The following is a 24,897-nucleotide window of genomic DNA, read 5'->3' as shown; positions in this document are numbered from 1 at the left end:
GTGTCACTGTCATTAGGTCGAGCATAGCAGCGCGCAAGCGCTGCTTTTCCGACATATTGTATCTATGTGGGCTTTTAAGCACGCCCACCTCACGCCCATCAGTACCACTCGTTCGTGAGCTTGCCTTTCAAAAATCCTTTGATGACATTGGTAAATGGTTTACGTTTGTCCCTCCTTGCGGAGGTTTTGTTACCGCCTTGGCTTTTGCCCCTGTCACATGGATAATTACACTCCTGCCAAACAGTTTGGCTGCGATCAAACTTCTTTTTCCTTTTGTGTCTCTCCTTCTCGCTGATGCTCATGGCGGCCATGGCGCTGTGAATCAGCTCGCTTATGTGAAACTGTTTTACTTTTGATTTTCAAGTTACGTGGCAAGAAAAGTCCGGTTAGGAGCTTACAACGCCAATAGCTCTAACTCGAGCAAATGCGAGACCCGTTGCATTAGAAATGCGTTTATTATGTTGCATGCATTGCAATATCCTCACATCCTCAAAGGGCTAGGAGTAGCAATGCTGCGAGGCTCCTGTGCCCAGCACAGTTGCCGTTCACAAAGACACGTTTTGCTTCAAAACCCTTTCAGAAAATGTTATCCGAGAGCTTCCAGTCAAGCCACGCCCTCCCCACAGGTCTCCCCGACGTGTGTGAGTCCGAGCTCAGCCAGGAAGAGATTATCTGAAGAAACGGCAGCGAGCTGGGCAGACGCGCTCATGCGGTGAGGCTGATCCAAGATCTCCCGTGGGAGGGGTGAACTGGCCAATTCTACAGCCCCCTCGGCGGGCCCCAGGAAGGAAGGCGCTATCCCAGTGGGTGTTAGCAGACCCGCCTCTTTCCTCACGTTTTTAGATGCTGCGCAAACCATGGACGCTAGAGGAAAATACCAGTTGGAGATTCGAGCACGGCAGCCCCCCGGCTACTGGTCAAGAACCGCAGATGCGGCCCCCGAGATTTAAAGACTGACAGCCATGCCCTGGGTCCGGTAAGTAACGTCCGATCAGGCAAACACGCGTGACTGCTTGGAGAAGATTGGGGACGAAATCATGCTTTAACTTTTCAAAGTGCGCGTGGTGACTTTCAGAATGGGTACGAATGTGAGCTAGTCTAACATAACTAGTGCGCTTGTAAAGAGCGCCAGCCCCCTTGGGTCAAGTTAGCGCTATATAAAACCGCCAAAAAATGTATATCGTTAGTGAACCGACCATAGCTGCCATGGCTCGAAGGGTGATGAGATGCTGCGTGCCAGGTGAAGAGGGATATGTACCTACCATGCAGCCTTTTGTCGTCCAGCTCCAAAACGTCTGGTTTTAAAACCTTTCATTGGATTATTTCAAAATACTTTACTGAGGGTAATAAAAGTACTTCCTTCGCCCTATAAACAAACTCTGCAACTTTCATTATGTCACTATACGTTATGCAATTTTACATGTGATGTTATGTTGCATTAGGCACCATGCCACTCTCGGGTAGGAAAGTGGCAATTTTGAAGGATCTAAATAATTTCACAAAATACCCATTTAAAAAAAAAAAGCGAATAAGTGCACGTGTGGACCGGGATTTCAAAATGTGCATGTTCGTTTTTTATTAGATTGTTAGCACTTTTATAGGATAGGCTGTGATTTTTAAAGCAGCTTTTTTATAAAGTATAATATTTCTCATGGACCGAAGCACTTGCACTTTTGACGAACATGCACTTTTTGGATGTTGCCTGTGCCCTCGCAAAGTTCTTAAAAGCTGGTTTGGGCTAGAAATACGGTGATCACAGACCTCGGGCTTGAAGGCACACGTACTGGGCTGGCTGGTAGTAATGCTACACGGAGATACTTGAGGATTTGCTTGGTTGGGCAGAGCGGGTTTGGTTGGGCTCTTTTGGTAGTTGTGGTTTTTGTAATAGACGGGGTGGAGAAGGATGGGGGTACTATTTTATGTCTATGTATGTATTTATTGTTTTAAATACTTTTGTCTAAACATAAACCTGAACTGAACTAAAAAAGTCAAAATACATCATTATGTTTATTTGTTTTGTGGGAGAGTCCTGAAAGAGTGTTGTCTTTAAACTTTCCGGCCTTTATAATTCTTTGATACAGGGAATTTATTCCACCATGGACCCCACCTTGGGCCTTTCAAAGTAACAGTAACTTTCCATTCAGTCTTGGCCACTTTATCGATTAGGGTTTTTAGTACGAATGTACATATTTTTGAACTTTCCCTTCTTTTTGTTGATAAGTATGTATTTTTAGGGGGTTGTTTTAAATATTTATCTTTTGGGTAGTGTTTTTCATATTGGAATTGGTACCAGTTTAAAGAGCTCGGTGAACATTCAGTACCTAGGGCCACAATAATTTTGCAGTAGGAGAGAAACAAATTATGCAGCAAAATTGACAAAATAATTAGAAACAAAACACAGGTTATACCCAATAAAGCAACACATTTTTTAACAGTATTACTTCATTATTTTGCCATCGCTAGACATGTCAACACTGTCAGGGAAAAGGTTTCACCTCATTAGTTCCAGATTGACACCAAACAGCAATAAGTAATCTACAAGTGACCAGTCAATATGTGCAAAAGCCTTTTCTTCAGTAACTTTTCATCCATCTGAGCTAGAAACAACATTTCTTGTTAAAATCTGCAGATTTTGCAGCAGATGGATTATGTGGAAAATGTGGCTAACCTGTAATTATGAGTTAAACTCTGGAGAATCACATAATTCCAGTGGCTCTGGGTATAACCAACAGAAAAGGCAAGGCGGTATTACCACAGTTCTTCTCACCGATGTAGTCACCGCATGTGCATTGTTTAGAAGGCTCAGCGTTCGATAAAGCAAAGTTTAAGAGTTCATCTTTGAATTTAAGAGCTACTCCTTGAATTCAGGAGCAAGCCAGGAGTACTACAAGATTAAGGGGGTCATTACGACCCTGGCGGTCAGTGTTAAAGCGGCGGCCAACCCGCCAACAGGCTGGCGGTCCAAAAAATGGAATTCTGACCCTGGCGGGAACCGCCAACACAGGCCGCCGCTTTAACACTCCGACCGCCACGGCGGCACAAACAAACAGCGCGGCGGTCACCGCCAACAGCCAGGCGGCAGACAATGTACCGCCCACCCTATCACGACTCACCAATCCGCCACCTTTTCCGGGGCGGGAGCCCCGCCGATAAAAACACAGCGGAAACAGACATTTCCAATGGGAAACGCTCACCTCGACACACTCCACGCGGAATCGGGACAGCATGGAACCGGAACTCCACATCCTCCCAGCCATTGCCTTCCTGCTCTTCTTCCAGGATCACGAACGTCGCCGCAGACGACAACGTGAGTACTGCACCTACGACACAGGGGAGGGGGGAGGAGGAAAGGTTACGGGCACACACATACGCCACACACCCACCCCCACCCTCACCCTCACCCCCACCGAAATACCTACACACCAATGCAGATTAAGAAGTCAGAGTGACACCCCCAAAACAAAAATGCAAAGACAAAAGGCAATGATTGTAAAAATAGAACTATATTATAGCAATAATTAAGTATAGCGAACTTAGCAATATATAAAGAATTATTACACATCTAGAACTATATATATACAAGTAGCAAAAGTCCGGCACAGTTTTGCAAAGTTCAAATGTCCGTGGGCCAATGTGCAGCAACACATGGGCAAAGCCCACACACAAGATCGAGTCCATTGGAGAGAACACTGCTGGGGCATCACAAAAATAAAATACTGGCACCTCAGGGGAAAGGGAAGGGGGGGCACCTCAGCCACATGAGTCCACGACGCCAGATCCACGAAGGGCCTCCATGCCCTCTGTGCCATCCTGGGGAGTGCAAAGCCACAGTCCATCAGGTGGATTACAGAGTCCACTGGTCATGGAGGAGGCATGGTGGGCAGAGTGCCTTGTGAAGCCCTGCCCGACACAGAACCGGGCCTGCCAATGGGCCAGCGGTGCTTGAGATGAGGGCCCAGCGGAGCGGTGCTTGAGATGAGGGCCCAGCGGAGCGGTGCTTGAGATGAGGGCCCAGCGGAGCGGTGCTTGAGATGAGGGCCCAGCGGAGCGGTGCTTGAGATGAGGGCCCAGCAGAGCGGTGCTTGACAGGAGGGCCCAGCGGAGCGGTGCTTGACAGGAGGGCCCAGCGGAGCGGTGCCTGTCTTGGCGGGGCCCTGTTCAGCGGTGCTCCTCACGGCGGGGCCCTGTTCAGCGGTGCTTCTCACGGCGGGGCCCTGTTCAGCGGTGCTTCTCACGGCGGGGCCCTGTTCAGCGGTGCTTCTCACGGCGGGGCCCTGTTCAGCGGTGCTTCTCACGGCGGGGCCCTGTTCAGCGGTGCTCCTCACGGCGGGGCCCTGTTCAGCGGTGCTCCTCACGGCGGGGCCCTGTTCAGCGGTGCTCCTCACGGCGGGGCCCTGTTCAGCGGTGCCTGTCTTGGCGGGGCCCTGTTCAGCGGTGCTTCTCACGGCGGGGCCCTGTTCAGCGGTGCCGGTCTTGTGTTTCGAGTGAACCACACCTGGCCAATACTTCCCGCTCAGTCAGCATCGGACCTTTCCGTTGCGGGGCCCTCCTTTGATGGAGTCCTGGGGCCCTGGGTCTCCTCCGATACCCCCGGAATGGGGCTGGTGGGGCCCTCATGGCCAGGTCGGCTGCTCCCTGCCTTTTGCGCTTTGCTGCCCTTGCCCTCCTTGGCAGACTGTCCGTGGCCCTTGGCTCCCTTACCCGATGTGGCAGGTGACGGTGCAAGGTTACCCACCTTGGGGGCAGGCGTATCAGGCCTGTCGCGCCTGCCCTTCAGTTTTTTGCTCCTCTTCCCAGGGGGGGGGGGGCTGGCTGTGCCTTTGCTGTTGGCCGATGTCCCTGCCCAAGGAAAGGGCAGACTCCAAAAACCAGGCACGACGTTCTTGGGAGTTGCTGGGCTGGTGGTGGCTGAGGTGTTTTTGGAACTCTTACGAGATGGAGGGGGTGGGTCAGGTGAGGAACAGAGGTCCAGTTTATAGAGGAACATTTTTTTAGGAGCAATGGGAAGGGTAGCTGGAGTGGGTATGGGAGTGGAGGAAGAGGATGTGGTTGTAGGAGAGTCAAGTCTGGTGTCTTTGGGTGCAGGTGCTTGGGCTGGAGGCTGACGTGAGGTGGATGGCTGTTGGTTGGGTGCCTGCCTGCGTTTGTGTGGTTTGGAAGCAGGGGTGACAGACACACTGGGAGAGTACATGGCAGTGGGGGTGGTGACTGCACGTGTGCGGACTGGGCTGGAGGGTGTGCTGGTGATGGGTGTACTGGCTGATGGTGGTGTGCATGCAGGTGTGAGTGTAGACGTCACAGGGAGGGAGGAGGGAGACGAGGAGGTGGGGGACACAGAGGAGGTAGTGGCTGTTGGCATGTCTGCATCTGTATGTTGCTTGTGTGAATGCTTGTGTGTTCTGTGGTGCTTATGTCTGGATTAGCTTCCCTTGGGTGTTGAGGTGTGTGCAGGCTGGTCTGTAGGAGTGGATGGGATAGGCAGAGGAACAGGGGAGTGGGACTGGGTGGAGGGAGTTAGAAGAGGGAGGCTGGAGACAGGGACAATCGCTGCCGTCAGTGCTGAGGCCAGAGCGTTGAACGATCGCTGATGGGCAGCCTGACCCGAATGAAGGCCCTCCAGGTATGCATTGCTTTGATGCACCTCCCTCTCCACACCCTGGATGGCATTCAAAATGGTAGACTGCCCAACAATGATGGTCCTCAGGAGGTCAATGACCTCCTCACTGAGGGCAGCAGGGGTGACTGGGGCAGGGCCTGAGGTGCCTGGGGCGAAGGAGATGGCCGCCTTCCTGGCCGCGCGGGCACGGGCCGAAGGCCGAGGGGCTGCTGGGAGGGCGGAGCTGGTGCGCTGGGTGGCGGCTGTACCTGTAGTATTGGTGGACACGGATGTTGCCGCCACCGCAAGGGAGCTCCCATCCGAGGACGTGTCGGTGTCACTGACGTCTGCACGGGTCCCCGTGGTGGAGCCCCCCTCGCCCTCCGTCTCACTGGTCATGTCGGAGTCCGTTGCATGGCCCTCCGGGGCCATGTGAGATGCAGCTCCCTCTTGCGCCGATGCCACTTCTCCTTCGCCTGATGATGCTAATGCACACATTCACAGAAAAACAAAGAAAATGGGGGGGGGGGGGGGTGGAGAAATAAAGACAAGTTGAGTGCATGCATTGGGGACACAGTTGGCGGAGAGGACAGACACAGAAGCCCCCTGCACTACGCTGCGCACTTGGGGTACACTACTCATTCACTGGGACATGCCCTACAAGCCTATGGGCGACAACTGCCCACACAGAATACACAGGTCCATGAATAGCGTTACTAGGCACCCTACAGAGGTGGGGGGCGGGGGCACAGGACCAAACCTCACGGAGGGGCCTAGCCTACAGAAATCGCCCTGGCCTAGGGATACCCACAGCCCTCCTCCCCCACCCAGGCACCTCCACTGCGTGCAAATATAGCTGAATGTGCTGGTACTCACCCCCTTGTGTCTGCTGTGATGTCCTCAAGCGCCCATCTAAATCGGGGTAGGCCACCGCCAGGATCCGGGACATCAGGGGGGTCAAGGTACGACTGGCACCCCTCCTAGGTTGGGAGGCCATCCCCAGCAGAGCCTCGGCAGTCTTCCTGCTCCCACGGCGGATGTCCTCCCACCTCTTGCGGCAGTGGGTGCCCCGTCTGTTGTGGACCCCCAGGGCCCGGACGTCCTTGGCGATGGCACGCCAAATATCGATCTTATGATGGGCGCTGACCTATGTGACATGTACAGGGGGGGAAAAGAAACATCACTTTTCTGCATGCTCGATGTGAGTGGCCCCCCCTCCCCAAACTTGCCATGTGGCACATGCTCTCATCTGTCGTGCCATGCATTCGTAATTCGCTCCCCTCCCCTCCATCGTACATCCACCCCACTCATCACAGGCATTGCCCACTATGGATTGGCCCCCGTGTACTCACCTGTTGGTCTGGAGGACCGTAGAGTAGCGCATACCGGGGGAGGACCCCGTCCACGAGCTTCTCCAACTCTTCGGAACTGAAGGCGGGGTCCCTTTCCCCAGTCGCAGCAGCCATTGTCACTTCCAGACCGAGGTCACAGCAGTACTTGCAGTATAGGTCCTCTCCTGTGGATGCTCAGGTCTCGTGTGATTAAGCAGAGAGAAAATGGCGGTCACGCCCGCGGCGGTGCGTACCGTGGCGGTGCGTACCGTGCCCGCCGGCGCATATCGTCATTGGCTCCTGAAACCCATAGGGTTCAATGTTAACCAATGCTGCTTTGCGCCGCGGTCTTCGACCGCCTACCGCCACGGCGTGCCACGCCAGCGCAATGACCTCACTTCACATTGTCACACTTCACAGGTCAGGCAGCCGCCATTTCAAGGGCCCACATGGCTTAATTCCTACTGCGTCACACATGGCTAGGCCTTGCATCGACACTCATACAAGCCATTCAATCCAGAGAGATTCGTGTACTGTGCAGGCTGTGGGAACTTACCTGTGGGTTGATTGACTCTGTGCTCCATGTTGTCCTTCCTAGGCACCGTCCGCTGGGACTTGCGAGGAGACGGAGGAATGTTCCCGTGTACAGACCGCTGTTGGACCTGTCGACAATGGAAGAACGACATGTCATACTCACCTACAGACTCAACAGTGCCACTATACAGGAACTGTGTGCCCAGCTGGAGCCAGACCTGATGTCACCCATCCGCCAACCCACAGGGATTCCGCCTCTAGTACAGGTGCTGTCAGTACTCCATTTTTTGGCTAGTGGATCATTTCAAACTACAGTGGCCATTTCATCTGGGATGTCTCAGCCTATGTTTTCAAGGGTATTGTCCAGAGTGTTGTCTGCCCTGATGAAATACATGCGGAGCTACATCATTTTCCCTGAGGTGGGTGACTTGCCTACAGTGAAGGGTGATTTCTATGCCCTTGGACACATTCTCGATATCATTGGTGCCATTGATGGTACCCATGTGGCTTTGGTCCCCCCAAAAGACAATGAACAGGTGTACAAGAACCGAAAAAGTTATCATTCGATGAATGTCCAGGTGGTCTGTTTGGCTGACCAGTACATCTCCCATTTAAATGCAAAGTTCCCAGGGTCAGTGCATGACGCGTACGTCATGAGAAATAACAGCATCACTTATGTGATGGAACAGCCTTGGCTATTGACCCCAGTGACGAATCCCAGGACAAGGGCAGAGGAACGGTACAATGAGGCCCATGGGCGTACTAGGAGGGTGATCGAGCGGACCTTCGGCCTCCTGAAGGCCAGGTTTAGGTGCCTGCATATGACAGGTGGATCCCTAATGTACTCACCAAAGAAGGTGTGTCATATCATCGTGGCCTGCTGCATGCTTCACAACCTGGCTTTGCAACGCCAGGTGCCTTTCCTGCAGGAGGATGGTCCAGATGGTGGTGTTGTGGCCGCTGTGGAGCCTGCGGAGAGTGAAGAGGAGGAAGAAGAAGAGTACGACACAGACAACAGGGACAGAGTGATACTGCAGTATTTCCAGTAACACACAGGTAAGAATCTACTCCTGCATTTTATTATATCTGTAACAGTACTGGCTCTCTACTGTCTGACCTTTCACCCCAATGTATGGTAACTTAGTTGTGAATTTGCCTTCCTATTTCAGTGATCTGGTCCCCACGGAGTGCCCTCTGGTTTATTCCCCCATGGACTACCGCTGTGTGACACTGGTATGTTGTCATTTTTGTTGGTTATATCGAATACATTTGGTTTAAAAAAATTAATAGCAGACTCCAGATGGTTTTTGTGCAATAATTGTGTTTATTGAAGTGCAAAAATTGGTGTATAGTTCAAAAAGGGTGATGGGTGATGGTGGAGGCATGTCCATGGCAGAGTCCAGACTCTCGTTCGCACAGGTGCATTGTCCATATGTCTGTGGAAGGTGGAGCAGGGGCAGTTCAAGGTTGGACAGGGTGAACAAGTGGGACAGTGGGATGACATCCGGGGGGATCCGTGCATGGCAGGGGTCTTGACATCCTGCTCTGTCTTCTTCCTAGATCTCAGGCCTTTCTTGCGGGGTGGTTCATGTTCTGCAGGGGGTGGGGTCCGGGTGGCCCGTTGCTGTTGTGTCGGGGCCTCCTGACCACTAGCGCCGGTGGAGGTGGTGGGCTGTTCTTCCTCCATGCTAGTGGCAGGGTCCCTTTGGGGGGGCCACATGGTCCCGCAATGTGGTGACAATCTGGTTGAGTGCCACCACGATTGTACCCATTGCGGAACTGATGCTGCGCAGTTCTTCCCGGAACCCCATGTACTGGCCCTCCTGCATGGCCTGGATCTCTTGGAACCTGGCCAGGACCGTCGCCATCGTCTCTTGGGAGTGGTGGTACGCTCCCATGATGGTGGTGAGGGCCTCTTGGACAGTGGGTTCCCTAGGCCTGTCCTCCCTCTGTCGCACAGCAGCCCTCCCAGTTCCCCTTTGTTCCTGGGCCTCTGTCCCCTGGACGGTGTGCCCACTACCACTGCCCCCAGGTCCCTGTTGTTGTTGGGGTGGTGGGTTGCCCTGGGTGCCCTGTAGTGGTAGACACACCGCTGCTTGACCTGTCCTGGAGACAGAGGCATGGGCCCGCTGGGTGGGTGCTGTGCTGGGGTTTCCAGAGGGGGGTAGGTCTGCTGTGGCCTGTGGCTGCCTGAGGGGAACCGACTGTCTAGAGGTCCCCGATGGTCCGGGCTGGTCATCAGGTTCTAGGTCGACAGAGCTGCTGTCATCACTGGGGGCCTGTTCTGGGGGTGGGATGGACATTTCTGGACCCTCCGGGCCGGTGTGTTGGCGTTCGGGCCCTGCAGGGGTAAAAGAGTATGGTTATTGCTTCTGTGTGTGCCATGGCGTGCGATTTGTGAGTGCCCTTGTCCCCCAGTGCTGGCATTCCCTTGTGGGAGGAGTTGTGAGGGTGGTTTTGGGGGGGGATGGGTATGTGCAGTGGTCATGCTTAGGTGATGGGTGTCCATGGTTTGTGTTGGTATTCAGGGGTTGGTGTTGGTTTGGGTGGGTTGTGCTGGTGAGACATTAGCAGGGAGGATATGTGCTGGGGGGTTGGGGTGAGGGTGGGGGTGTGGGTTGGCATGCTGGTGGTTGGGGGGGGGTTAAGTAGTTGAGATTAGACTTACCAGAGTCCATTCCTCCGCCTACTCCAGCGAGGCCCTCAGGATGCAGGATGTTCAAGACCTCTTGCTCCCATGCTGTGAATTCGGGTGGAGTGGGTGGGGGTCCGCCGCCAGTCTTCTGCACAGCGATGTTGTCTTGACACCATCGTCCGCACCTTCCCCCGTAGATTGTTCCAGCGCTTTCGGATGTCTTCCCGATTTCTGGGATGCTGTCCCACAGCATTGACCCTGTCGACGATCCTTTGCCATAGCTCCGCCTTCCTGGCTATTGTGGTGTGCTGCACCTGTGTGCCGAAGAGCTGGGGCTCTACCCTAATTATTTCCTCCACCATGACCCTGAGTTCTTGGTCCGAGAACCTGGGGTGTCTTTGGGGTGCCGTGGCGTGGATGAGGTGTGGGGTGGTGTTTGTGGTGATGAGTGTGGTGGTGTGTGGTGTTTTGTGCATAGATGTAGTGTGGGGGATGATGTTGGGTTCCTGTGTGTGTTGTGGTTTGCGTTCCCTGTGCTCTCTCTCTGTGTATTGCGCCTTGTCTCAGAATTTCGATTTGTGGGGGTTTGTGGGTGATGTGGGTGTGTGTTTTATATCGTATTGATTGTGTGGGAGTGGTGTTTGTATGTGTATCAGGTGTGTGTATTTGTAATTGTCCAATGTGGCAGTGTTTTGTAGATGTGTGTGTATTTTGAGTGCAGCGGTGTGTACTGCCAATGGGATACCGCGGTTGAAAGACCGCCGCGTGGATTCGTGGGTTGTAATGGCATGGGCGTATTTCTGTTGGCGTGACGGTGGAGGTTTGGTCATCTCCAGTTTATCGCTGACCGCTGATGTGGCGGCCTTCAGTGGAGGTCGGGTTTTTGGCGGTTTGGCAGTTGTGGGTCAGAATGACCCTGGCGGGTTACCGCGGCCGCGGCGGTGTTATGGCGGTCTTCTGACCGGCGGTAACTGCCTTTTACCGCCAGGGTCGTAATGACCCCCTAAGTCACTTACATTTTTGTAAATTTTTGTAACTTGGATGCTAAGAGAAGCGAGACTTAGAAAGTATGCGGTATACATTATTTAATTGTTGAGACAGGCTGAGCAGATTGAGCGGGAGTCTATGGGATTTAAACATGAGCCAGAGGAGCTGCCACTAATATACACTGTATGCAGGCAGTCATGCCGGTGTGCTGTAAGCAGGCAGTCCAGGCCGGTGTGCTGTATGTAGGCAGTCCAGGCTGGTGTGCTGTATGTAGGCAGTCAAGGCCGGTGTTCTGTATGCAGGCAGTCAAGGCCGGTATGCTGTATGTAGGCAGTCAAGGCCGGTATGCTGTATGCTGTATGCAGGCAGTCAAGGCCGGTATGCTGTATGCAGGCAGTCAAGGCCGGTGTGCTGTATGTAGGCAGTCAAGGCCGGTGTGCTGTATGTAGGCAGTCAAGGCCGGTGTGCTGTATGTAGGCAGTCAAGGCCGGTGTGCTGTATGCAGGCAGTCAAGGCCGGTATGCTGTATGCAGGCAGTCAAGGCTGGTGTGCTGTATGCCGTGTGCTGTATGCAGGCAGCCAAGGCCGGTGTGCTGTATGCAGGCAGTCAAGGCCGGTGTGCTGTATGCAGGCAGTCAAGGCCGGGGTGCTGTATGCAGGCAGTCAAGGCGGGTGTGCTGTATGCAGGCAGTCAAGGCCGGTGTGCTGTATGTAGGCAGTCAAGGCCGGTGTGCTGTATGCAGGCAGTCTCTGCCAGTGTGCTGTATGTAGGCAGTCAAGGCCGGTGTGCTGTATGAAGGCAGTCAAGGCCGGTGTGCTGTATGCCATGTGCTGTATGCAGGCAGTCAATGCTGGTGTGCTATATGCAGGCAGTCAAGGCCGGTGTGCTGTATGCCGGTGTGCTGTATGTAGGCAGTCAAGGCCGGTGTGCTGTATGTAGGCAGTCAAGGCCGGTGTGCTGTATGTAGGCAGTCAAGGCCGGTGTGCTGTATGCCGTGTGCTGTATGTAGGCAGTCAAGGCCGGTGTGCTGTATGCAGGCAATCAAGGCCGGTGTGCTGTATGCAGGCAATCAAGGCCGGTATGCTGTATGCAGGCAGTCAAGGCCGGTGTGCTGTATGCCGGTGTGCTGTATATAGGCAGTCAAGGCCGGTGTGCTGTAGCTGGGTCCCCAACCTCGGTGGGCAGTGAGCCGATCTGAGTGTCAAAAGCAGGGGGAAGCAACGTGCCATAGGTATAAAGTGCTAAGTAACTACAACTCAGTACATCTCTAGAAAAGTTTTGAAAATGTACAAAGATGATGTGCGGTCTGCAACCAAAGATTTATGAGAAGGGGCTTGAAATAGAAGGAATAAAATAACAGACATTCGGTTACCTTTGAAGTACAAAAGTCGCATCAGAATCTTTTTGGTTACGGTCTGGAGTTAGAACAATAAAGGAATATTCAGAGCAGCAAACGCAATTTTGAAAGTGAGTTGAATATTCTTCCAGTGGATTCTGAGGTGGTAAAACTAACAGCAGATTTTAAAGTAAGGATCGCCAAATAGGCCCAGGGGAGCCAGGCCCACACAAGATAGCCCCCTGGCCCTCCGAAGTGCATATGTAGAGAAATGTATTTTGTGTCATTTCTTAATGATTCATGTGGGTCTGCAGCCTCGCTCTGTGAACCTACTTGGTAAACGTCCTGACAAACACCAATGCCGGGGCTACCCGAAGTGCCTGGGACAGGTGTCCAGTCCGCGGTGTGGTGGCTGTTAAAATGCACACGTGAAAAATAAGGAGACCTGTGACATCTCTATGGACTTGAGAGAGGGCTGCAAGCTCCAATTACACATTCATTAATTACTTAGATTCCATTTGGCCAGAGTCACTGGGATTTTGTGATTCTGCGGATGTGGTGATTTCCGCATAATTATGGATAGGACGCATTTGCAACATAGTGCCAATAATTTGCAGATTTTAACAAAAAAATGTTTCTAGTTCAAACGGATCAAAGGTACCTAAAGGACCCTCCCGCATGCGTTGCCATGCAGTAGCAGGCTTTTAGTCACGAACAGGCAAGCTGCTTCTCTGTTTCGGATTGCTGTATTTAGATACTAAATTTAATTTAGTGGGGGAATCTTTGTCCACACAGATAACATGTAAAAATGAGAAAATAGTGAATATGCCTCATTAGGCCACATAATTTGTAATTTCTTCTTACCTAATTTAGTACACCTTCCCGCATTATTTGGTCCTCCCATTCCAGGCAATTACAGTTCTCCCTGAATATGGCAGAAACAATCTAAAAGGATTTTACCATCCTAAGAAACGTAATTGGACATAAGCGTATAACCAATTTATATCTTGACGGTGGTTTTAGTTTCTTCCTGCTGTGTCCCTGTTATTAACTTGTTGCGCTATACGGAAAATCTCACTGCCAGTGCCACACATGTTTACCTTTCTGAATTGAAAAGACTTTTCCAAGTTTCACTAACATAACCCGGATACAGAATTGCCAGGAGCAGGGCAAGTTCCTGTTATACAAAGAACAGTATTGGCAACTATTCTGTGTCAACATGCCCTGCCACTGTCCTGCCTACTCCAAATCTCAAGGGGTGATAGCTGAGTGGAACATAAGTTGAAGGACCTTAAAGGCTGAGACAGAACCCTTAGGGCGCAGGGAACTATGCATTTATTCTCTTCCAACAAATTCTTTCTTTATACCACATGGCTAGAAATGGATTTTAGGTCTACTGCAAACCCTCGGTTGTAAACCAGTAAGATAACGTAGTGGGCTAATGCAATCGCTGCTAAGATTTTCCTACAATCTGCGGAGATCAAATATCGCTATTCAGGCTTTTCGTTTTTTACTAAAGATTGGGACAGTAGAAGCTGTAAAAAATGTGTGCCCTGCCATCAATATAGAAATTCTGAACTGGTAGCGGTCCATGATTTCTTATAAGCAACACACTTATTTGAGCTGCAAATAATTGTGCTTTGGCACATTTTGAAAAGCTGAGTACATAACCCACTTAGACCACTAATGCATTAACTATCAATTAACACACAGCTATGGATGTGATGGTGTCCTTTCGTCAGAAGTCCTGAAAAACCTACATGTGCAGTTTCCACCACTGTGGCTCTATAGGGTAGTGAACTTAATCAAAAATTCTAGGTTGTTAACAAATGAAAATGGTGATTTCAGTGGTGCAGAGGTTGATTATTTGAAGTAAGTGGACAGAAGTAGGATCTTCGAAAAGTCGTACATTCCTTTACAATCTTTGAAAACTATCCAGGTCCCCCAGGTCTTTGTAGATCTTCTGCATGCACACACTGTATAACCCAGGCCTTGTGCTGCTGGTGTCTGAAATACTGAGAGCTATCCATGGAGAACTGACACAGGGCATCAGGATTACAAAGTCAATTTGTGTACGCCGACAAAATCACAACCACTTGTGCTGAAACAGTTCATAGGAGGATTAGGTGTAGAGAAAGGAGGGTACGGCAGAGAGAGAACAAAAGAGGTAAAGAATTTAGCTACAAAAAAAACCTTGGAAATAGAGGTATAACAAGTAAGCACTACCCCCACAGTATGCAGCTCGTCCCTGTACAAGACTGTCCAGCAGTCACAGCTCGCGGCATGCAAAAGGGGCGGAGCAGTACAGGAGAGGGGGGATTAAATTAAAAATAATAAAATAATAAAAAACAAAACCACTTACTGCTGCCACATCCGCTCCTCAGCAGGCACAGGCTCCCAGCCTGCCCTGCGCCAATCCTGACGCTGATTATAGCAGTGTCGGGATTGGCTGGGAGCACTCTGACTGGGAGCCTGTGCAGGTCCTCTCCAGCTCGACAACTGTGTTGCTGGGCTGGAGAGAGCCTACTGCGCATGTGTGTTTGGCCGACCCGAGACGGCCGGCCAGACACACATGTGCTTTGAGGGGAAGTGCTTTGCACTCCCCCTCGCTGCTCTTCTCCCCCGATGCCCTGCCCCTTTCCCCAGTAAACAATAATAAACACAGTTTACTATCGTTTTTTGGGAAAAGGTTTGTAGCTGCCACTACTGGCGGGGGTGGGGGGGTGACGCTCCTCTGCCCTAATGGGGGAGCCACCCCTGCTATCCAGCATGGCTAAACCTACTTTTAAGACACCCGGTAGATGCTACGCAAATCTTGTCATCATCATGGCGCACCCCTGCTTCTCCAAGAACCTTCCAGATTCCGAATCCTTGAGCCGGGCCTGTCGCCAAAGCCTAAAGTTCTGCTCTCTTGGCAAGCCTGCAGCTTTTTCAAAAGTATTTCCTTGTTTTTGCAAGCACGTGCAATAGCAATTAAAAGTGTAACAAAGTTAACAAAAGTACAAATATGAAATTGTCTAATGATGGTGAATAGAAGTGCGCAAAGGAAGTGAATAAAATATGACTCATCACAAAAATCTGTATAAAAAAACGAAAGCAGAGTTTGGCCTAAGAGCCCTGGCTTCGAAATCGACTTCATTCCAGCGGATCTGAATGTGTGCAAAAGAAAAATGCTGAGAAGTCAGTGCCTGAAGCAGGCCTACCCGCTCCCCAGTGATGTAGGCTGTGGTGGGTGGAAGCAAAATATGAATGTGACTTCAGCAGACTAATGAATGAAGAGGGCAGACTGAAAGTCTCTCTAGGTATATATACCTCTACATATTTTTGTTACTTTTTTGGAAAGGATCACTCTGTCGAGACAGATTAGGTTGTTTCTATGCCAGACCTAAAAAGGAAGGATCTGATAACAATGCTATCATAATTAAATCCTATTTGCAAAGGGACATTTTCTGAAAACGGTAACATTATCAGCAGAAGTTTTGAGCATTTCCCTCTAACAGTTGAAAAATGCACGGATTCCTAAAACAAAAGGAGAGTATGTGCTATTACAGTAAGTAGACAAGATGTCCCTGCCAAGGTCCCTGGGTAGAGTGGAAAGCCTCGAGCTGTCGAAGATAAGTTGGTGCCTTGAGCAGCCAAGACAGTAAGTCTTGGGGAGCATGGGCAGGGTGACCCTCAACCAACCCTACAAACAATGAACACATAAGGCAGAAGTGCTTTTGAAGGGCCAGCATCTATTGACATACACTGAAAGTGTCCTGAGCCACGTTGGAAATACATATTTACCTGGGGGGAGACTAACAAGCAAGAATGTAACCATCTGCACTAGGTAACCTTGAATTAGAAGGAGAGCAGGCCTTAAAAACCTTTACAGCCAGAAGATTCAGCAATATAGTGAGCTAACAAGCTGCCCGCCTTCTTTAGACAGCAAATGCCTTTCTGCCTCTGTTGCATCTTCCTGGTAGGCTGCTAGCTAAAGTACTAATTTGGGATCTGTATGGCCTACTATCTCCCATCCATGAAAGCCCTCAGGGCCCAAGTTTTATGTTGAAGCCTACAAGTCAGCTCAGCTGTCTGGTTTGCTAAAGATATGTTGGGGTCATTCAGACAGCTTCCCTCGAAATTCAATTCTGCCTGTTGCTTGCCATTGGCTTTGTGGTTTGTAACTCACATTTTCTGGCTTTCTGTTTACTGGCTTTATTTGTTTTATGCTGTCCAGGTTCACTTTGTCCCTCCTAAGGAGAAAATCCTTTTGACACTACCTCTACTTGTATTTCTCTAGGAGTGCTCCTTTCTGTAAATAGGCCTGTAAATCTTGTTCTTTTCTTGTCACATTTGATGTGCATTCAAAGACAGAGGTCAGATGTCAGGATCTGGCTTCTAGGGAGCTTGGTGTTTACTTTTCGTTCTCCAACTTCCAAAGTGAGAGGATTTATGTGACAATCTTGCTGGATGTTGAGGGTAGAGAAAAGGGTTTTTTCTAGCACACATTAAAATGAACTGTACAAGTATTTCCGAAATATATCAGAATTAGCAAAGCACAAATTAAGCAAATTTATTTATTAATTCTGAAGTGTGTTGGAAACAAATACTTCAGTAAGTTCAAAACAAATCAATACACTAGGTGATGCCATTTTTAAACATTATTGTTTGTGCGTTGTATAGTTTTATTAGTAAAGCTGTATGTCTATGCAAATGTAATGGTCATTTCAATTGAAAATGTGTTGTCTGTAATGGCAGTGTGCTACCACACCATGCATACTCCACTCTACGCCACTCCACTCTACACCACTCCACGCTACTCCACTCTCCTCTCCATCACTTCACTTCACATCACACCACTGCCCTCTACTCCACTCTGTACCACTCCATTCTACATTACTACGCTCAATGCCGTTTATGCCTGTGTACTCTACTCTAAAGACTCTACTTTGTGCCAATGCACTCTACACCACTTCAGTCTAGGCCTCTCTTGTCTACTCTGCACAAATCCACTCTTACAGCACTCTGCAACACTGAACTCTAGGCCACGGCTCTAAAAGCCAATACACTCTACTCTAATGCACTTTACTCTGTACCACTCCACTTTACGGCCCTGCACTCTGTGCCAGTCCACTGTACGCTACTCTAATCTACTCTGCACTACTACACTCCACACCAATACTCTACGCCACTCTATGTCACTGCACTCTACCCTGCACCACTCCATTCTACACTACTTCACTCTACTCTGAAACAATCTGTTCTACACCACTCGACGCCACTCCCCTGTATGCCACTCCATGCCACTGCACTCTGCACCCCTGTACTCGAAACCACTGCACTCTATGCCACAGCATTCAATTTTGCACCATTGTAGTCTATGTCACTGCCCTCTACGCCACTCTTCTCTACACCACTGCACTCTAAGCCAATGCTCTCTATGCCCCTCTACACAACTGCACTCTATACCACTCTGCTCTGACCTACTCCAACAGCACCACTCTAATCTACATCATTGCATTCTACGACGCTACATTGCACGCCAAAGAATTCTATGCTGCTGCCTTTACACCACTATACTCTGAAAGACACTGTAGGATAGGGCCTAAAAGTGTCCCTGCACCACAATAACATTGTCAGGTTTAACAGTGCCACTGAGTCATAAACAAGCATTGGCAACTTCAATAGATTTCCCCTAGGGAAGATCTAACGGCTTTGTAAATGCTATTTTAGAAATTTTGCACAGCAGTGTGAGCTGCTGTGCAACTGGCTTTAATTAACAAAAAAAATGCTATGATGCGGACATCAGGTGTCATCACACTTGTTTTCTTGTTTTATGACAAGCTATGTTGCACAACAGCTCTCACTGCTGCGCAACATGCCTTACAAAGCATTGACGAAGCCAGTAGCTCTTGCATAGGCAAAACCTATTTGCTTTGCCAGTACTTGTTTACTTTTCTGAGAGCACTCCCTGAAAGTGGATTTTTAGGTTTGCGTAGACAGCATATGCACTGTCTCTGCGAGGCATGTTGTTTACACACAGTGGGCTTAGACCTCGCCATTAGCTTACCATTTGTTAGCTTCAACATCACTCTCATTTCCTTTGTCTCTGTTTGTCACGGTATGCAAGCATTCTCTCTTCTTTTTGTGTTGGGCCAACCAAGTACTTGGGTCCATCCACTGCTCCCTTTTTTGGAACTACTTTTTTATTTGTGTTCAAGCACTCTATACGAGTGTTTTTATTTTATGTCTGTCTCCCATATCCCTGTTCATGTAGCTTCTTTTCCATCTCATTGCCCTTCCCTGTACTCTAAGCCACTTCCCTCTACGCTGCAGCACTGTACTGTACACCACTGAATTCTAATCTGCATAACTCTATGCCATTGCACTCTACGCAACTGCACTCTGCTCTGCACCATTGCACTCAACTCTGAACCACTATATGCCACCGCACTCTACACAACTGCAGTCTACTCTGCGCCACTCTGTTCTATGTCACTGCACTGTACTTACCAACACTGCACTCTGTTTGACACCATTAAACTACACCCTACTGCACTCTACACCACTCTATGCCTCTCAACTCTACTCTGTCGCACTCTGTAACCCTACTCAACGCCACTGCACTCCACTCACCTACACTCTATTCTGCACCACTCTTTGCCACCACACTCTAAACTACTGCATTCTACTTTGCACCACTCTATGCCACTGCACTCTACTCTGCATCACTCTATGCCACTCTACCGAACGCCACTCTGCTCATCTCTCGCCACTCAATGCCACTTCACAATATGCCACTACACTCTGCACCACTCTACTCTACGCCACTGCGCTCTATGCAACTCTGTTCTTCTCTGCACCACTATATGCCACTACACTATGCTCTGAACCAGTCTGCGCCACTCTACTCTATGTCACTACTTTGTACTCCACTCTGCACTACTCTGCGCCATTGCACTCTACACCACTGCACTCTACGCCTCTCTACTGCACTCTATGCATCTTTGCTCTTCTCTGCACCACTCTTCATCACTGCACTCTAGTCTATGCCACTGCACTCTACACTGCAACACTCAATGTCACTGCACTTAATACCACTCCACTCTGCTCTACTCCACTCTGTGCCACTCTGCACTTCTCTTCACCACTCATGCCACTGCACTCCATTTCACTCTGCTATTCACTGCACCACTCTACACCACTGCACTCTACACCTCTGCACCACTGCATCCCTCTATGCCACTGCAGTCTACACCACTACGCTCTACATCACTACTCTACATCACTGCACTTCTACTCTGTCACTGCATTCTATACAACTATGGTCTTCTCTGCATCACTCTACACCACTGCATGCCACTCTGCTCTTCTCTGCCTCTCTCTACACCACTGCACTCTGCTCCACACCACTCAGTGCCACTCTACTCTATGCCACTCTGCCCTTCTCTACACCACTATGCCACTGCATTTTATGCCCCCCTACTCTACCCAAACGCACTCTGTGCAACTTTGCTCTTCTCTGTACCACTGTACTTCACACTGCTCTTCTCTACACCGTTCTACATTGCTGCACCAACTTGCGCTGCTGCACCTCCTCACTCTACGCTTCCGCATTCTATGCAACTGCGCTCTTTTGTGCACCACTCTACGCCACTGCACTCCTCACCACTCTGCTCTTCTCTGCACCACTCTACGCCGCTGTGCCACTGCTCTCTACGTCACTATACACCACTCTACTCTTCTCTGTCTGCACCACTCTGTGCCACTTCGCTACACACCACTGCACTCTACTCTGCAGCATTCAGTGCCACTGCACTTTACACCACTTTACGCCGCTCTACTCTATGCCACTCTACGCCACTGCGCTCTATGCTAGTTTGCAATACTCTGCACCACTCACCACCACTGCACTCCATGTCACTCTGCCCTTCGCTGCACCACTCTACACCACTGCACTCTATGCCTCTGCACCTCTGCATTGTGCACCACTTCCTTCTGTTCCACTCTACTTTACGCCACTGTGCTCTACGCTAGTCCATTTTTCTATGCACCACTCTGCCCTACACTACTACACTCCACACCACTCTACGCCGCTCTAATCAACACCCCTCTACACTACGCCACTCCAATCGACTATATGCCCCAATACTCTACGCCATGCCACTCCACTCTAAGCCATGTCGCTCTGCTCTGTGCCACGCGACTCCAAGCCATTCTACTCAACTCCACGCCACTCCGCTCTACTCTTGTACTCTACTTCACGCCACGCTGCTGTATAACATGGCAAAAAGGCATTGGCAAAGCCAAAATTGCTTACGTATACTAAATCTATTAGCTTTGCCAATGCTTTTTTATCAAGCAGTCTCCCTTAATTGGTTCTCACTGCGCTTTGAGGCTTGTAAGATTTCCAGGATGAAGGCATGAATGCTATTTGAGTTTCATGTGAGCATTGTAAAACGCAGCTTTAAAAGTCTCAGGGGGTCATTATGACCTTGGCTGGCGGCTACCGCTGCCCGCCAGGCGGTAACCGCCGTGCGGCCGCCAATGCAGCCGCACTCACGCGGCCCCCATTATGACATTCCCGCTGGGCCGGCGGGCGCAAACCAAGTTTGCGCCCGCCGGCCCAGCGGGAATGAGGCCGCAACATAGGAGCTGGCTCCTAATGGAGCCGGCGGTGTTGGGCCGTGCGACGGGTGCAGTTGCACCCGTCGCGCTTTGCACTGTCTGCTATGCAGACAGTGAAAAGCTGGCCGGGGCCCTGTTAGGGGGCCCCTGCACTGCCCATGCCAGTGGCATGGGCAGTGCAGGGGCCCCAGGACACCCCTTACCGCCAGCCTCTTCCTGGCGGTGCAAACCGCCAGAAACAGGCTAGCGGTAGGGGAGTCATAATCCCCAGGGCAGCGCTGCCCTGGTGGATTATCACCGCCGGGGCTAAAACAGCGGTAAACCGCCGGCCCCGGCGGTGCGACCGCGGCGCTACCGCTGCGGTCGTAATACGGGCCTCCGTACCGCCAGCCTGTTGGCGGTACGGACGCCACATTACCCCTGGCGGTCTCTGACCGCCAGGGTCGTAATGACCACCTCAGTTTTTAACGGTGAGGGAATTACATCTAAACAGAGTTCTAACAGGGACTGTCTACCCCAGTCCATTTATTTTCTAGATCTGTAGATGCTCTGACACTAAATTGCTCTTCTGTTTCTGTCCGATACATTTCAAAGCTGTCGCAGCAGCGCTGGCCTTTGTTACCACCAACCTTTTGAGTAACCACCGACCTCGAGAGGTCGCCCAGCTCTGAGCGGATGGAAACACAAGCAACCAATAGGAAGTAGGCCGTTGGCCTTAATGTTTGTGTGTCGGTGCAAGGGAGGGCCGTAAAATATACACCGGGTCTCTGTCTGGAAACATGTTTACCGAGGGTTCTGATGAAAATGCGGATTGTGGGGAATAGCTGGGACGGTGCGGGTGGGGGGCGTCGGACTTGGACAGAGAGTTGAAGGCAGCGATAAAACGGCAGCACAGGGACAGTGACAAACATAAAAAAATAACACAGCGGGAGGGATTGGAGGGCTAAGCAAAATGAAGGAGAAGGATAATAAAGACATTAGAAAGTGAAGGGAGGAGGGGTTTGTCTCAAATAAATGAAGGAGTAAAAATGGTCCATTTGTAATTTTTTTTAAGGTACCCAATAAAATTGCAGATGGTAGAACTCATTGGCTAAAGCCATTTTCCATTAATATTTTTAACTTTTTCCTCAAATGAAGAGGCTAAGTGGTAGGCAAGATGCTGTGCTCTTCTCTCTGTCCCACAAAACACCCCCGAAAAACGAAAAGAAGATATGGTTTTATGGCCAGAGCTGCCGACCTCGGACCTGGAGAGGTTTGACTGTTGCCATTTAGCTTAACATCCTGTGATTATGGGTAAATAAATCATTTAATCTCCGCGTGCTTTCAAAAAAATGGATGTGTAATTTAAGTGATGCTCATGTAAAGCACTGCAATACCTTCGGGTCTATATAAAACTGCAAAAAAGTGCATTTTTCCAACCTGCAAGCAGTGTTATTATGTATTAAGTCACTGTTACATTATCTGTGGCTACATTTTAGCAAGAGTGCAGTACAAAGCGCCTACCCCTTGCCCCCCAAGTGTTCCCCAATGTGAGAATGTAACTAAATATAAACGCGTAATTGCCTCTCCCTCACACGACAAACCACAGAAAACAGTGGTGCAATCAAAGTACTTGCTGCAGGCTGTAAATTGTGTTTTGTAAACAACCTCAGGCTGTTTGTGGAGTTTTGCAGCGGTGTCTGCCTGTGTAATAGCTCGGGTGGACTGTGTAAACAGTAAAACGTTTGAAAGGTGTCTGATTTGGTTTGAAGGAGGGCTCCATAATAAAGAAAGCAGCCCTTTCTTGTCACTTGCAGGAAGACCCTGCCCTGAAAGCAAAGTGCCAAAAGGGCTTAATTCCATCTTGGAAGGAGGGGGGGCAGAGGCCATGGAGGGGTCAGTGTGAGAGGAGTGCAAGCACAATGAGGAAGCTAAGATGGCCGACGGGGAAGGAAGAAGAACAAGCATTTGCAATGCAACGGGTTTCGCGTTTGCTCGTGTTAGAGCTAATAGCGTTGTAAACTCCTAACCGGACTTTTCTTGCCAGATAAACCATGTACGTAACTGGAAAAAGTGCAATTAACTGTGTAACAGGGTCGATATTATGAAAAGCGCTCGACTTCTGCCAAGCGAGATCGCATTGCGAAAAGAGAGAAAAAGTAGTCCACGAACCAGACAGAAAACAGCGAGCCTCGTATGTTTTCTGTACTTGGTCGATGCGCTCGAGGAGGGCTAACCACTGGAAGAGGCATGACATATGCGTGCCTTACACTAATGAAATCAAGCAGATTCTAACAGGCAAGCCCATGAACCAATGAAAGACACTGACGTGACGTCGACGGGGCTCCGAGCCCTTTTTAATTCCTAAAGAGTCTCGTTAGCGAAACGCAAGCACATGCGACGCAGGCTCGACCCTAAAAAGCCCTTGCTGCCCTCAAGGATGGATGCTGCTCGCACTAAGTGCATTTCAAAAGGAAACAGAGCTGTGAAGTATTTCCCAAATTCACTGGATGCCAAAGCTCTACTTTGTTTTAATTTTCCAAAAGTCGCCAGCTGTAGCCATTGTAGAAGCCACTGTAAAGTCATGTTTAGGGGGTAGATGTTATAAACGCTTTAGAGCAGTGGTTCCCAACCTGTGGTCCGGGGACCCCTAACGGTCCAGGAAGCCTCCTCAGGGGGTCCGCGACTGCCTAGAAAATTAAACAATATTAACAGGTTAGGGCCCCAGCTTTCAGTAATGACTCAGTGGGAGGGCACCTGGATTCCAATAATGATTCTTTGGGGGTCCCCAGGTTCCAGTAGTAATAAAGTGGGGGTCCACAGAGGTCAAAATGATGGGAGCCACTGCTTTAGAGTAATTGAAAACAAAATAATGTTTGCTTGTTAGGGAATTGGTTTGGAGATTTGCAAATTCACTGAAATGAAATGGCGTCCTGTGATGGCATGGGAGTGTATTTAGGGCACATGCTATCCATGCTACGCCTCCGCTTGAGTTTCTTAAAAGTGCCCTCCATTCAGAGAACTGTTGAATGGAAGGCTTGGAAAGAGGGGAGAGGGTGTGGTGTAAGGAGCAGAGCTGCTGACTTTGGTGTTGGGGATCCAGGTTTGAGACTAGGCGTCAGCTCAGCATGCTGTGATTCTGGACAAATGGCTTGATCTCCCTGTACCTACAAAACCTGTAATGTAATCGAAGCCCAGGTAAAGTGCTCCAATAAGGTCAGTTCGAGTTTGTGGTATATAAAAGTGAAAAAAAAGAGGAGTGATTTTTCCACAAGAGAAGGGTGACACCACACGAGGGTGAAAAAACAGTGAGGGGGGTCCCTTAAACAGAAAAAATGTTCAGAAACAGCACAAATACAAAAAACTATGCAGTCAAAAGAGACCTTGATTACAAAGAAACAGTGTCTCCAGCAACTAAAAAAGCAGTTCAAGGCTTCAAAAGAAAGGAGTATTTGGTCCAAGCTCTAAAGTAAAGACAAACACATGACAGCAGATGAACAGAAAGCAGAAACTTACAGGAAATGGCACACAGTAATCAATAAAAAGAAAGGAAATGAGAGTGACAAGCAAGCCAACAAACGGTAAGTAATGGGCGGGCTGCAAGCCCCTTTTAAGGTTTCGTTTTTTAGTTACAAGAGATTTTGGATGCACTGTGCAGGCGAAAACTAAAAAGCATTGGAAAGGCAGCACGTCCCACCGTTGGGAGTTGTTGTCTTTGGCATTGCTTTTCGGTGATGCTATACAGCATCGGTATAAAGCAAAATGCTTTTTGCTGATTCTGGTCGGCATCAGTAAAGAAAAAACAAAAAATACATCATGACGTGACGTACTGGCAGTGTGTCATTTAGTCGACACATGCATACTTCATGCTGCATGCACATACAAGCA

General features: G+C 49.8%; 1 protein-coding gene across 1 annotated transcript in view; it reads left to right on the top strand.

Moving 5' to 3' along the window:
* Positions 1-653: 653 nt before the first annotated feature.
* LOC138268374 (toll-like receptor 2) overlaps positions 654-24,897 on the top strand; it is a 104,284-nt gene continuing 80,040 nt past the window's right edge. The window contains exon 1 of the mRNA XM_069217947.1: positions 654-976. The gene's annotated coding sequence lies outside the window, so the exon portion shown is untranslated. The remainder of the gene's footprint in view (positions 977-24,897) is intronic.

The sequence above is a fragment of the Pleurodeles waltl genome, chromosome 12 (genome assembly GCF_031143425.1).
Source record: "Pleurodeles waltl isolate 20211129_DDA chromosome 12, aPleWal1.hap1.20221129, whole genome shotgun sequence".
NCBI lineage: Eukaryota > Metazoa > Chordata > Amphibia > Caudata > Salamandridae > Pleurodeles > Pleurodeles waltl.
The sequence above is the reverse complement of the archived record's forward strand: the minus strand, read 5'-3'. Positions and strand labels throughout refer to the sequence as shown.